Here is a 15634-nt window from a genome sequence, read left to right on the forward strand (position 1 = left end):
CAAAACTTGTCAGCTCAAATGCCCATCAACATCTTTTAGTCATCTGTAAGTCAGTATTCATATAAAATGTGCTTCAAATCAAAAGAATTTCAAATTTGCACTCCAAGTTTGTATGCCTAGATTTATGATTTCCTACACATATTAGATGAAAGGAAGGCCTTTTTTACTGTGGGAGTGCTGGAACACTGGAACAGGTTGCCCAGAAAAGTTGTGGGTGTCCCATCCCTGAAAGTATTCAAGGTCAGCTTGGACGGGGCTTGGAGAAGCAACAAAGGAGAAGCTTGATGGTAGAACAACAAAGTTGGACTATAGAAGAATCTCGGATTGAAGTATAGGAGCAAGTTTTCTCTCAGCTCTTGGGGTAAATTCAAAGTTGTACAAAATGACATTTATCGGTGATATTCACTACTGTAACAGAAAGTTTCATGAAAACTGTACAGAAGATAGCAAATTTTAAAAGAGATAAGAATTACAGCATAAAATCCATGGGATGGGTTACAACATGAGACACTCTCTAAGAGAAAATCTCTGTGTTTCAGCACTTCATCATGGTAAGATTTCATGAAGTGCCAAAGAAGGCGGCAAAATATCATTCGGGACATTATTTACTGGAATTCAGCCTGGCCATTAGTAGGAACTGGGTTTGAACACATCATGTAGATATACCACACACACTTTCCCTTCACTGAAAGGTTACTGTTTACAACGAATAAGCAATTGACGATCAAAATTGATTGAAAGCATCTTAAACATGTCAAGTATTTCATTGTAGATGATCTGTGATCCAAATGCCTCTTCCACCTTAGAGAGGGACAGAACAATTCTTCCATATCATGATGGTTTAAAATTGTATCAACCAATGTTTTCTGCGGAAAAGATATCATCTATTTTTTTCAATATTTGGAAGAAAATATTCCTAGACATACAACAGGTGAGAACTAAGTAATTTTAAAGAAACAAATGAAATGAAAATATTCTGTAAATAGAATGAAATGAAAAGCTGTGTTTTAAATAGGAGCTAAATATTAAACAGAATTTTTGTACCAGGCATTTGAATTACTGCACCAGCTCCTTTGCCCATCAAGAGAGGCATTTAGCATTTCAGTCTTTTCCAAGGTGTTCATGATCTGCTATGCTGATCTCTGTGTGTGCCTAGGTGTGTGTGGGAAGGGGGGGCGTGTGAAGGGGAGTGTGTATGTTTGCTTTACAATTGTTGTGGCAGATTCATGCCTCAGCTCCACATTTTGTTTTAGAAAGGTCACACAGAGTGGATATGAAGTTTCCTATCAACAAGAGATCAATTCCCAAATCATCCATTTGACTCTACCTTATAAATCATGTGCTTTGTTGCATATTTTATCAAATATACTTTCAAGCCAGATGGAGGAAGGAGGATGTGGGAATCCCTCCACCGTCTTGCAACTTTTATGCAAGTAGGTTTTCAAGAAAATCATCATTTCTCTTTTAAATATGTCTGGAACAGGCATGATGGTAGTGTCAACCTGTTGGAGTTTTTGTTGCTGGAAGAAGTTGTACAAAAGGATTGGTTTTTACATTGACCAGTTACTGAATCAAGCGCAGGAATACATTGGAAATTCAACTGGGGGTTCCTTTCCCCAGCAGACTACTTCTAGAACCAGCTTGTACACTGAAGCTGACTCTTTTGCTCTCTTTTTGTTTCTTTCCTGTTTTCTTGGCTTCTTTGCCACTATCTAGACAATTTTGGAACTTTTTCCCAACTGAAATGGTTTCAATAGTCTGATTGTGATCATACATTTTTACAAGGAATTTTTAAAATCTTTCCTCGAGTTCAGAAAGTCAAGGACTTAGGTCTTTTTCTTCCCTTATCAATATTGCAATGAAATTGATAAATAAAGACCAACTCTTTGTTTTTAACCCAAGTAGATAATTCCCATCCATTCATCCATTTTGTGGACCAATAGTTGCCATTCGGATGGAAGTTGTCACTTCTTCACAATAGGCATTCTGTGACTATGTTGACAGCACTTTGGGTGAAGATCCTAACTGGTCTTAGACACACGTAGGGAGAAATTTGCTCAGCCAGTGTCAGTCTTAAGCATGCGTATCAGAAGATCTTTCTATAGCTGGGAATTTTCCCATGAAAGGGATTCAGTTAGGGAAGAGACACTTGTGCCAGAGTTTTACATTCTTCTTGAACACTGCTTAAGGAACTTAGATGCCATGTCCATTTGGATCTCTGTCTGCACAGAACTTTGTCATGCCAGTGCTTGAAATGCATCTTGAAGAAAATTCACTAGCACAGAATGAATGAGAGTGGAAGGGGTTGGTGGGGCTAACCAGGCACAACCCCCCTGCCTAAACCAGGATACCTAGAGCCTCTTGCCCAGGATTCTATCTGGGTGTACTTTTAATGTCTTCAAAGATCCAGGCTCCACAATCTTTCTGGGCAGTCTGTGCCGTGGTTCAGTCACCCTCACAGTAAAGAATCATTTACTGATGTTCAAAGGCAATCTCCTGTATTTCAGTGTGTGCCCACGGCCTCTTGTCTTTTCCCTCAGCATCACTGAAAAGACACTGATTCCCTCCCCTTTGCACTATTGCTTCCATATGTATGTGTGCTGCCATGTAGAGACATGTCAAAAACCTCCCTGAAGCCCAGGCAGATAATATTTCCTTCATCTACCAATCAAGTTGATTCATCAGAGGAGTTTAAAGTGATGTTCAGCATGAAATTCCCCTGAAAAATCATGCGAACTACATTATTTTGTCGTCTTTCATGTGCCTGGCAAGGTTTTCCAGGAAGAGCTACTTCATCAATTTCCTGGGGATAAAAAAGAGCCTGGCTGGATTGTACTATTGGGAGTCCCCCTAATTGCCTTTTTTGAAGATGGGTGTCATTTGCTTACATCCAGTCCTTAGCCTCTCCAGTCGTCTACATCTTAGCAAAAAGCTTTTCCTCTATGTCTGGCTAGGAAAAACTGCCAGCACAGAAAACAACTCCCATCGTGTTCTAGACGTTGCACGGAGGTCTGCCAAGTGTTTGGAGGGAAGAAAAGAAAAGTTGTCCAAAACAGCTTCCAATCGAATGTTCATGTGATTGGAAAAGTCAGGAGAGTGCAAAGGTACTGTTTTCTATCAGTTGGAAAGCTGCGCACACAATTCCAGTGTTGTAAAGCTTCCTTCATCACCTTTCCGAAGCTGCCGCTCTCTCCGGCATAGCAGATTGCAGGAGGCACTTGTTAATAAAAACCAGCCCGATATGGCTGTGGTGCCACCTTGGGTCTGGGAACCACCCTGTCTATCGTAGATTTCCAGGAACCATTCGGACACTGCAGGAAATAGGCCCCCAGTCACAAACGTGGGCCCGTTTCCCTGGCAAGCAAAACTCAACTGCCCCGCTTCTGGATGGAAGATTGCAGGAGACACTTGGTAATAATAAACAAGCCTGACATGGCACTGGTGACACCTTGGGTCTGGGAACCATCCTGCATATCGTGAATTTTCAGGGGCCAGCTGGCCACTCCCAGCCACAGGCCCCCAAAAAAAACCATGGCCCTTTTCTCTGGAAAACAAAACTCAGCTGTCCCGCTTCTGGATGGCAGATTGCAGGAGCCACATGGTACTATCAAACCAGCCCGACTTGGCTTTGCTGCCACCTTGGGTCTGGGAACCATCCTGCGTATCGGGGATTTTCAGGGGCCAGCCGGCCACTCCCAGCCACAGGCCATGAAACACAAACCATGGCCATTTCTGTCTGGCAACAGAAACTCAGCTGCCCCGCTTCTGGATGGCAGATTGCTAGAGCCACTTGGAACTGCAATATCAGTCTGACTTGGTAGTGTTGCCACCTTGGGTCTGGGAGACATCCTGCATATCAAAGATTTCAAGGTGCCAGGCGGCCACTCCCAGCAACAGGCCCCCAAACACAAACCACGGCGCTTTTCTCTGGGAAACAAAACTCATCGTCCCAGCTTCTGGATGGCAGATTGCAGGAGCCACTTGGTACTATAAAACTAGCCCGACCTGTAAGTGTTTCTACCTTGGGTCTGGGAACAATCCTGCATATTGTGGATTTTCTGGGGCCAGCCGGCCACACCCAGCCACAGGCCCTCCCACAAAAGCAACGCCTCTTATTCAAGGCAAAAAAAACTCAGCTGCCCCGCTTCTGGATGGCAGATTGCAGGAGGCAATTGGTACTATCACGAAAGCCTGACTTGGCACAGGTGCTACCTTGGGTCTGGGAACCATCCTTTGTATCGTGGATTTTCAGGGGCCAGCCGTCCAGTCCCAGCCACAGAACCCTGAAAAAAACCTCCGTCATTTTCTCTGGCAAACAAAACTCAGCTGCCTTGCTTCTGGATGGCAAATTGCAGAAGCCACTTGGTATTATCAAAGCAGCCGACTTGGCACTGGTGCCACCATGGGTCTGGGAACCATCCTGCGTATCGGGGATTTTCAGGGGCCAGCCGGCCACTCCCAGCCACAGGCCCCGAAACACAAACCACGGCCATTTTCTCTGGCAAACAAAACTCAACTGCTCCGCTTCTGGATGGCAGATTGCAGGAGCCACTTGGTACTATTAAACCAGACCGACTTGGCACTGGTGCCACCTTGGGTCTGGGAACAATCCTGCGTATCGTTAATTTTCAGAAGCCAACCGGCCACTCCCGGCCATAGGCCCCCAGACACAAACCACGGCCTGTTTCCCTGGCAAACAAAACTCAACTGCTCCGCTTCTGGATGGCAGATTACAGGAGCCACTTGGTACTATAAAACCAGCCGGTCTTGGTACTATTGCCACCTTGGGTCTGGCAAACATCGTGCGCATCGTGTATTTTCAGGCGCCAGCCGGCCACTCCCAGCCATAGGCCCCCAGAAACAAACCTCGGCCCTTTTCCCTGGCAAACAAAACTCACCTGCCTTGCTTCTCAATGGAAGATTGCAGGAGCCACATGGTACTATCAAACCAGCCCGACTTGGCACTGGTTTTTCCTTGAGTCTGGGAACCATCCTGCGTATCGCGGATTTGCAGGAGCCAGCCGGCCACTCCCAGCCATAGGCGCCCAAACACAAACCAGGGCCCTTTTCCCTGGCAAACAAAACTAAGCTGCCCTGCTTCTGGATGGCAGATTGCAGGAGCCACTAGGTACTATCAAACCAGCTCGACTAGGCACTGGTGCCACCTTGGGTCTGGGAACCATCCTGCGTATCGCGGATTTCCAGGGGCCAGCCGGCCACTCCCAGCCAGAGGCCCTCCCACAAAAACAACGCCGCTTATTCTGGGCAAAAAAAAACTCAGCTGCCCCGCTTCTGGATGGCAGATTGCAGGAGGCACTTGGAACTATCACGAAAGCCTGACTTGGCACAGGTGCCACCTTGGGTCTGGGAACCATTCTGTGTATCGTGGATTTTCAGGGGCCAGCTATTCAGTCCCAGCCACAGAACCCTGAACAAAACCTCCGTCATTTTCTCTGGCAAACAAAACTCTGCTGCCTTGCTTCTGGATGGCAGATTGCAGGAGCCACTTGGTACTATCAAAGAAGCCGACTTGGCACTGGTGCCACCATGGGTCTGGGAACCATCCAGCGTATCGCGGATTTTCAGGGGCCAGCTGGCCATTCCCGGCCACAGGCCCCCAAACAAAAACCACGGCTTTTTTCCCTGGCAAACAAAACTCAGCATTCCCGCTTCTGGATGGCGGATTGCAGGACCAACTTGGTACTATCAAAAAAGCCTGACTTGGCAAAGGTGCCACCTTGGGCCTGGGAACCATCCTGCATATTGAAGATTTTCAGGGGCCAGCCGGCCACTCCCAGCCACAGGCCCTCAAACACAAACCACGGCGCTTTTCTCTGGGAAACAAAACTCATCTGCCCAGCTTCTGGATGGCAGATTGCAGGAGCCACTTGCTACTATCAAAAAAGCCTGACTTGGATCTAATGCCACGTTGGGTCTGGGAACTATCCTGCGTATCGTAAATTTTCAGGAGCCAGCCGGCCACTCCCGGCCATAGCACTCCAGACACATACCACGGCCCGTTTCCCTATCAAACAAAACTCAGCTACCCCGCTTCTGGATGGCCGAATGCAGGAGCCACTTGGTACTATCAAACCAGCCCGACTTGGCACTGGTGCCACCTTGCATCTGGGAACCATCCTGGGTATGGTGGATTTTCAGGGGCCAGCTGGCCACTCCCAACCACAGGCCCTCCAAGAAAATAAACGTCCCTTTTCTCTGGCAAACAAAACTCACCTGCCCCGCTTCTTGATGGCAGATTGCAGGAGCCACATGGTACTATCAAACCAGCCTGACTTGGCACTGGTGCTTCCTTGAGTCTGGGAACCATCCTGCGTATCGCGGATTTGCAGGAGCCAGCCGGCCACTCCCTGCCGTAGGCACCCAAACACAAACCAGGGCCCTTTTCCCTGGCAAACAAAACTAAGCTGCCCTGCTTCTTGATGGCAGATTGCAGGAGCCACTAGGTACTATCAAACCAGCCCGACTTGGCACTGGTGCCACCTTGGGTCTGGGAACTATCCTGCGTATCGCGGATTTTCAGGGGCCAGGCGGCCACTCCCAGCCACAGGCCCTCCCACAAAAACAACGCCTCTTATTCTGGGCAAAAAAAACTCAGCTGCCCAGCTTCTGGATGGCAGATTGCAGGAGGCACTTGGTACTATCACGAAAGCCTGACTTGGCACTGGTCCCACCTTGCTTCTGGGAACCATCCCGCCTATCGTGGATTTTCAGGGGCCAGCTGGCCACTCCCAACCACAGGCCCTCCAAGAAAATAAACGTCCCTTTTCCCTGGCAAACAAAACTCAGCTGCCCCGCTTCTGGATGGCAGATTGCAGGAGGCACTTGGGACTATCAAACCAGCCCGACTTGGCACTGGTGCCATCTTGGGTCTGGGAACCATCCTGCGTATCGTGGATTTTCGGGGGCCAGCGGGCCACCCCCAGATACAGGCCCCCAAACACAAACCTCGGCCCTTTTCTCTGGCAAACAAAACTCAGCTGCCCAGCTTCTGGATGGCAGATTGCAGGAAACACTTGGTACTATCAAACCAGCCCAACTTGGCATTGGTGCCACCTTGGGTCTGGGAACCATCCTGTGTATCGCGGATTTTCAGGGGCCAGCCGGCCACTCCCAGCCACAGGGTCCCAAACACAAACCACGGCCCTTTTCCCTGGCAAACAAAACTCAACTGCTCCGCTTCTGGATGGCAGATTGCAGGAGCCACTTGTTACAATCAAACAAGACCGACTTGGCACTGGTGCCACCTTGGGTCTGGGAACCATCCTGCGTATCGTAAATTTTCAGGAGCCAGCCGGCCACTCCCGGCCATAGGCCCCCAGACACAAACCACGGCCTGTTTCCCTGGCAAACAAAACTCAGCTGCCCCACTTCTGGATGCCAGATTGCAGGAGCCACTTGGTACTATAAAACCAGCCTGACCTGTCAGTGTTGCTACCTTGGGTCTGGGAACCATCCTGCGTATTGAAGATTTTCAGGGGCCAGCCGGCCAGTCCCAGCCACAGGCCCTCCAACTAAAACAACGTCCCTTATTCTTAGCAAAAAAATCTCACCTGTCCCGCTTCTGGATGGCCGAATGCAGGAGCCACTTGGTACAATCAAACCAGCCCGACTTGGTACTGGTGCCACCTTGCATCTGGGAACCATCCTGGGTATGGTGGATTTTCAGGGGCCAGCTGGCCACTCCCAACCACAGGCCCTCCAAGAAAATAAACGTCCCTTTTCTCTGGCAAACAAAACTCACCTGCCCCGCTTCTTGATGGCAGATTGCAGGAGCCACATGGTACTATCAAACCAGCCTGACTTGGCACTGGTGCTTCCTTGAGTCTGGGAACCATCCTGCGTATCGCGGATTTGCAGGAGCCAGCCGGCCACTCCCTGCCGTAGGCACCCAAACACAAACCAGGGCCCTTTTCCCTGGCAAACAAAACTAAGCTGCCCTGCTTGTTGATGGCAGATTGCAGGAGCCACTAGGTACTATCAAACCAGCCCGACTTGGCACTGGTGCCACCTTGGGTCTGGGAACTATCCTGCGTATCGCGGATTTTCAGGGGCCAGGCGGCCACTCCCAGCCACAGGCCCTCCCACAAAAACAACGCCTCTTATTCTGGGCAAAAAAAACTCAGCTGCCCAGCTTCTGGATGGCAGATTGCAGGAGGCACTTGGTACTATCACGAAAGCCTGACTTGGCACTGGTCCCACCTTGCTTCTGGGAACCATCCCGCCTATCGTGGATTTTCAGGGGCCAGCTGGCCACTCCCAACCACAGGCCCTCCAAGAAAATAAACGTCCCTTTTCCCTGGCAAACAAAACTCAGCTGCCCCGCTTCTGGATGGCAGATTGCAGGAGGCACTTGGGACTATCAAACCAGCCCGACTTGGCACTGGTGCCATCTTGGGTCTGGGAACCATCCTGCGTATCGTGTATTTTCGGGGGCCAGCGGGCCACCCCCAGATACAGGCCCCCAAACACAAACCTCGGCCCTTTTCTCTGGCAAACAAAACTCAGCTGCCCAGCTTCTGGATGGCAGATTGCAGGAAACACTTGGTACTATCAAACCAGCCCAACTTGGCATTGGTGCCACCTTGGGTCTGGGAACCATCCTGTGTATCGCGGATTTTCAGGGGCCAGCCGGCCACTCCCAGCCACAGGGTCCCAAACACAAACCACGGCCCTTTTCCCTGGCAAACAAAACTCAGCTGCCCTGCTTCTGGATGGCAGATTGCAGGAGCCACTTGTTACAATCAAACAAGACCGACTTGGCACTGGTGCCACCTTGGGTCTGGGAACCATCCTGCGTATCGTAAATTTTCAGGAGCCAGCCGGCCACTCCCGGCCATAGGCCCCCAGACACAAACCACGGCCTGTTTCCCTGGCAAACAAAACTCAGCTGCCCCACTTCTGGATGCCAGATTGCAGGAGCCACTTGGTACTATAAAACCAGCCTGACCTGTCAGTGTTGCTACCTTGGGTCTGGGAACCATCCTGCGTATTGAAGATTTTCAGGGGCCAGCCGGCCAGTCCCAGCCACAGGCCCTCCAACTAAAACAACGTCCCTTATTCTTGGCAAAAAAATCTCACCTGTCCCGCTTCTGGATGGCAGATTGCAGAAGCCACTTGGTACAATCAAACCAGCCTGGCTAGGCACTGGTGCCACCACGGGTCTGGAAAACATCCTGACTATCGTAGCTTTTCCGGAGCCAGCCGGCCACTTCTTTCCATAGGCGCCAGACACAGACCTCGGCACTTTTCCTTGGCAAACAAAACTCAGCTGCCCAGCTTTTGGATGGCGGATTGCAGGAGCCAGTTGGTACTATCAAACCAGCCTGACTTGGCACAGGTGCCACCTTGGGTCTGGGAACCATCCTGCGTATCGGGGATTTTCAGGGGCCAGCTATTCAGTCCCAGCCACAGAACCCTGAACAAAACCTCCGTCATTTTCTCTGGCAAACAAAACTCTGCTGCCTTGCTTCTGGATGGCAGATTGCAGGAGCCACTTGGTACTATCAAAGAAGCTGACTTGGCACTGGTGCCACCATGGGTCTGGGAACCATCCAGCGTGTCGCGGATTTTCAGGGGCCAGCTGGCCATTCCCGGCCACAGGCCCCCAAACAAAAACCACGGCTTTTTTCCCTGGCAAACAAAACTCAGCATTCCCGCTTCTGGATGGCGGATTGCAGGACCAACTTGGTACTATCAAAAAAGCCTGACTTGGCAAAGGTGCCACCTTGGGTCTGGGAACCATCCTGCATATTGAAGATTTTCAGGGGCCAGCCGGCCACTCCCAGCCACAGGCCCTCAAACACAAACCACGGCGCTTTTCTCTGGGAAACAAAACTCATCTGCCCAGCTTCTGGATGGCAGATTGCAGGAGCCACTTGCTACTATCAAAAAAGCCCGACTTGGATCTAATGCCACGTTGGGTCTGGGAACTATCCTGCGTATCGTAAATTTTGAGGAGCCAGCCGGCCACTCCCGGCCATAGCACTCCAGACACATACCACGGCCCGTTTCCCTATCAAACAAAACTCAGCTACCCCGCTTCTGGATGGCCGAATGCAGGAGCCACTTGGTACTATCAAACCAGCCCGACTTGGCACTGGTGCCACCTTGCATCTGGGAACCATCCTGGGTATGGTGGATTTTCAGGGGCCAGCTGGCCACACCCAACCACAGGCCCTCCAAGAAAATAAACGTCCCTTTTCTCTGGCAAACAAAACTCACCTGCCCCGCTTCTTGATGGCAGATTGCAGGAGCCACATGGTACTATAAAACCAGCCTGACCTGTCAGTGTTGCTACCTTGGGTCTGGGAACCATCCTGCGTATTGAAGATTTTCAGGGGCCAGCCGGCCAGTCCCAGCCACAGGCCCTCCAACTAAAACAACGTCCCTTATTCTTGGCAAAAAAATCTCACCTGTCCCGCTTCTGGATGGCAGACTGCAGAAGCCACTTGGTACAATCAAACCAGCCTGGCTAGGCACTGGTGCCACCACGGGTCTGGAAAACATCCTGACTATCGTAGCTTTTCCGGAGCCAGCCGGCCACTTCTTTCCATAGGCGCCAGACACAGACCTCGGCACTTTTCCTTGGCAAACAAAACTCAGCTGCCCAGCTTTTGGATGGCGGATTGCAGGAGCCAGTTGGTACTATCAAACCAGCCCGACTTGGCACTGGTGCCACCTTTGGTCTTGGAACCATCCTGCGTATCGGGGATTTTCAGGGGCCAGCCGGCCACTCCCAGCCACAGGCCCCAAAACACAAACCACGGCGCTTTTCTCTGGGAAACAAAACTCATCTGCCCAGCTTCTGGATGGCAGATTGCAGGAGCCACTTGCTACTATCAAAAAAGCCCGACTTGGATCTAATGCCACCTTGGGTCTGGGATCTATCCTGCGTATCGTAAATTTTCAGAGGCCAGCCGGCCACTCCCGGCCATAGGCCCCCAGACACATACCACGGCCCGTTTCCCTGTAAAACAAAACTCAGCTGCCCCACTTCTGGATGGCCGAATGTAGGAGGCACTTGGTACTATCAAACCAGCCCGACTTGGCACTGGTGCCACCTTGCATCTGAGAACCATCCTGGGTATCGTGGATTTGCAGGGGCCAGCTGGCCACTCACAACCACAGGCCCTCCAAGAAAATAAACGTCCGTTTTCTCTGGCAAACAAAACTCACCTGCCCCGCTTCTTGATGGCAGATTGCCGGAGCCACATGGTACTATCAAACCAGCCCGACTTTGCACTGGTGCTTCCTTGAGTCTGGGAACCATCCTGCGTATCGCGGATTTCCAGGAGCCAGCCGGCCACTCCCTGTCACAGGCACCCAAACACAAACCAGGGCCCTTTTCCTTGGCAAACAAAACTAAGCTTCCCTGCTTCTGCATGGCAGATTGCAGGAGCCACTAGGTACTATCAAACCAGCCCAACTTGGCACTGGTGCCACCTTGGGTCTGGGAACCATCTTGCGTATCCCGGATTTTCAGAGGCCAGCCGGCCACTCCCAGCCACAGGCCCCGAAACACAAACCACAGCCATTTTCTCTGGCAAACAAAACTCAACTGCTCTGCTTCTGGATGGCAGATTGCAGGAGCCACTTGTTACTATCAAAACAGACCGACTTGACACTAATGCCACCTTGGGTCTGGGAACAATCCTGCGTATCGTAAATTTTCAGGAGCCAGCCAGCCACTCCCGGCCATAGGCCCCCAGACACAAACCACGGCCTGTTTCCCTGGCAAACAAAACTCAGCTGCCCCGCTTCTGGACGCCAGATTGCAGGAGCCACATGGTACTATAAAACCAGCCTGACCTGTCAGTGTTGCTACCTTGGGTCTGGGAACCATCCTGCACATCGTGAATTTTCAGGGGCCAGCTGGCCACTCTCAGCCACAGGCCCCCAAACAAAAACCACGGCCCTTCTCCCTCGCAAACAAAACTCACCTGTCCCGCTTCTGGATGGCAGATTGCAGAAGCCACTTGGTACAATCAAACCAGCCCGACTTGGCACTAATGCCACCTTGGGTCAGGGAACCATCCTGCGTATCGTAAATTTTCAGGAGCCAGCTGGCCAATCCCAGCCATAGGCCCCCAGACATAAACACGGCCCGTTTCCCTGGCAAAGAAAACTCAGCTGCCCCGCTTCTGGATGGCAGATTGCAGGAGCCACTTGGTACTATAAAACCAGCCCGACCTGTCAGTCTTGCTACCTTGGGTCTGGGAGCCATCCTGCCTATCGTGGATTTTCAGGGGCCAGCCGGCCACTCCGAGACATAGGCCCTCCAACAAAAATAAAGTCCCTTTTCCTTGGAAAAAAAAAACTCACCAGCCAATCTTCTGGATGGCAGATTGCAGGAGCCACATGGTACTATCAAAAAAGCCTTACTTGGCACTGGTGCCACCTATGGTCTGGGAACCATCCTGCCTATCGTGGATTTTCAGGGGCCTGGTGGCCACTCCCAGCAACAGGCCCTCCAAGGAAAACAACGTCCCTTTTTCCCTTGCAAAAATACCCAGCTGTCCACCTTCTGGATGGCAGATTGCAGGAGCCACTTGGTACTATCAAACCAGCCTGACTTGGCACTAATGCCACCTTGGGTCTGGGAACCATCCTGCGTGTCGTGGATTTTCAGGCGCCAGCCGGCCACTCCCTTACATAGGCCCCCAAACACAAATTACGGCCCTTTCCTCTTGCAAACAAAACTCAGTTGCCCCGCTTCTGCATGGCAGATTGCTAGAGCCACTAGGAACGGCAATATCAACCGGACTTGGTAGTGTTGCCGCCTTGGGTCTCGGAGCCATCCTGCATAGCAAAGATTTCAAGGTGCCAGGCGGCCACTCCCGGCCACAGGCCCCCATAAAAAACCACGGCCATTTTCCCTGGCAAACAAAAACTCACATGCCCCGCTTCTGGACGGCAGATTGCAGGAGCCACTTGGTACTGTAAAACCAGCCCGACTTGGCACTGTTACCACCTTGAGTCTGGGAACCATCCTGCGTATCGTGGATTTGCAGGACCCAGCCGGCCACTCCGAGCCTCAGGCCCCCAAACACAAACCAGGGCCCTTTTCCCTGGCAAACAAAACTCAGCTGCCCTGCTTCTGCATAGCACATTGCAGGACCCACTTGGCACCTTTAAACCAGCCTGACTTGGCACTGGTGCCATCTTGGGTCTTGGAACTATCCTTCCTCTTGTAGATTTTCAGGAGCCAGCTGGCCACTCCCTGTTATAGGCCCCCAGAAAAAAACCTCGGCCCGTTTCCCTGAAAACAAAACTCACCTGCCCCGCTTCTGGATGGCAGATTGCAGGAGCCACTTGGTACTATCAAACCAGCCCAACTAGGCACTGGTGCCACCTTGGATCTGGGAACAATCCTGCATATCGTGGATTTTCAGGGGCCTGGTGGCCATTCCCAGCAACAGGCCCTCCAAGGTAAAAAACGTCCCGTTTCCCTGGCAAACAAAATTCAGCTGTCCCGCTTCTGGATGGAATATTGCAGGAGCCACTTGATACTATCAAACCAGCCTGACTTGGCACTCATGCCACCTTGGGTCTTGGAACCATCCTGCCTATTTTGGATTTTCAGGAGCCAGCCGGCCACTCCCTTACATAGGCCCCCAAATACAAATTACGGCCCTTTACTCTTGCAAAGAAAACTCAGTAGCCCCGCTTCTGCATGGCAGATTGCTAGAGACACTTGGAACGGCAATATCAGCCTGACTTGGCAGTGTTGCCGCCTTGGGTCTCGGAGCCATCCTGCATATCAAAGATTTCAAGGTGCCAGACGGCCACTCCCAGCCACAGGCCCCCAAACACAAACCACGGCCGTTTTCCCGGGCAAACAAAACTCACCCTCCCAGCTTCTGTATGGCAGATTGCAGGAGGCACTTGGTACTATCACAAAAGCCTGACTGGACATTGGCGCCACCTTGCGTCTGGGAACCATCCTGCTTATCGTGGATTTTCAGGGGCCAGCAGGCCACCCACAGCAATAGGCCCTACAAGACAAAATACGGGCGTTTTCCCTGGTAAATAAAACTCGCCTTCCCCGCTTCTGGATGGCAGATTGCAGGAGCCACTTGGTACTATCAAACCAGCCCGACTTAGCACTAATGCCACTGTGGGTCTTGGAACTATCCTGCGTATCGTGGATTTTCAGGGGCCAGCCGGCCACTCCCAGCCGTAGGGCCCCAAACACAAATCACAGCCCTATACTCTTGCAAACAAAACTCAGCTGCCCTGCTTCTGGATGGCAGATTGCAGGAGAAACATGGTACTGTCAAGGAAGCCCGACTTGGCACTGGTGCCTCCTTGGGTCTGGGAACCATCCTGCGTTTCGGGGATTTTCATTGGCCAGCAGGCCACTCCCAGCCACAGGCCCCCAAACACAAACCACGGTGCTTTTCTCTGGGAAACAAAACTCATCTGCCCAGCTTCTGGATGGCAGATTGCAGGAGCCACTTGCTACTATCAAAAAAGCCCGACTTGGATCTAATGCCACCTTGGGTCTGGGAACTGTCCTGCGTGTCGTCAATTTCCAGGAGCCAGCCGGCCACTCCCGGCCATAGGCCCCCTGACAAATACCACGGCCCGTTTCCCCGTCAAACAAAACTCAGCTGCCCCGCTTCTGGATGGCCGAATGCAGGAGCCATTTGGTACTGTCAAACCAGCCCGACTTGGCACTGGTGCCACCTTGCATCTGGGAACCATCCTGGGTATCATGGATTTTCAAGGGCCAGCTGGCCACTCCCAACCACAGGCCCTCCAAGAAAATAAACGTCCCTTTTCTCTGGCAAACAAAACTCACCTGCCCCGCTTCTTGATGGCAGATTGCAGGAGCCACATGGTACTATCAAACCAGCCCGACTTGGCACGGGTGCTTCCTTGAGTCTGGGAACCATCCTGCGTATCGCGGATTTGCAGGAGCCAGCCGGCCACTCCCAGCGATAGGCGCCCAAACACAAACCAGGCCCCTGTTCCCTGGCAAACAAAACTAAGCATCCCTGCTTCTGGATGGTAGATTGCAGGAGCAACTAGGTACTATCAAAAAAGCCCAACTTGGCACTGGTGCCACCTTGGGTCTGGGAACCATCCTGCGTATCGCGGATTTTCAGGGGCCAGCCGGCCACTCCCAGCCACAGGCCCCCAAACACAAACCACGGCGCTTTTCTCTGGGAAACAAAACTAAGCTGCCCAGCTTCTGGATGGCAGATTGCAGGAGCCACATTGTACTATCAAACCAGACCGACTTGGCACTAATGCCACCTTGGGTCTGGGAACCATCCTGCATATCGTAAATTTTCAGAAGCCAGCCGGCCACTCCCAGTCATAGGCCCCCAGACACAAACCACGGCACCTTTCCCTGGCAAACAAAACTCAGCTGTCCCGCTTCTGGATGGCAGATCGCAGGGCCAACTTGGTACTATCAAAAAAGCCTGACTTGGCAAAGGTGCCACCTTGGGTCTGGGAACCATCCTGCGTATTGCAGATTTTCAGGGGACAGCCGGCCAGTCCCAGCCCCAGCCCATCCAACAAAAACAGCGTCCCTTAGTCTTGGCAAAAAAATCTCACCTGTCCCGCTTCTGGATGGCAGATTGAAAAAGCCACTTGGTACAAT

This window comes from Melospiza melodia (genome assembly GCF_035770615.1).
Source record: "Melospiza melodia melodia isolate bMelMel2 chromosome W unlocalized genomic scaffold, bMelMel2.pri SUPER_W_unloc_1, whole genome shotgun sequence".
Taxonomy (NCBI): Eukaryota; Metazoa; Chordata; class Aves; order Passeriformes; family Passerellidae; genus Melospiza; species Melospiza melodia.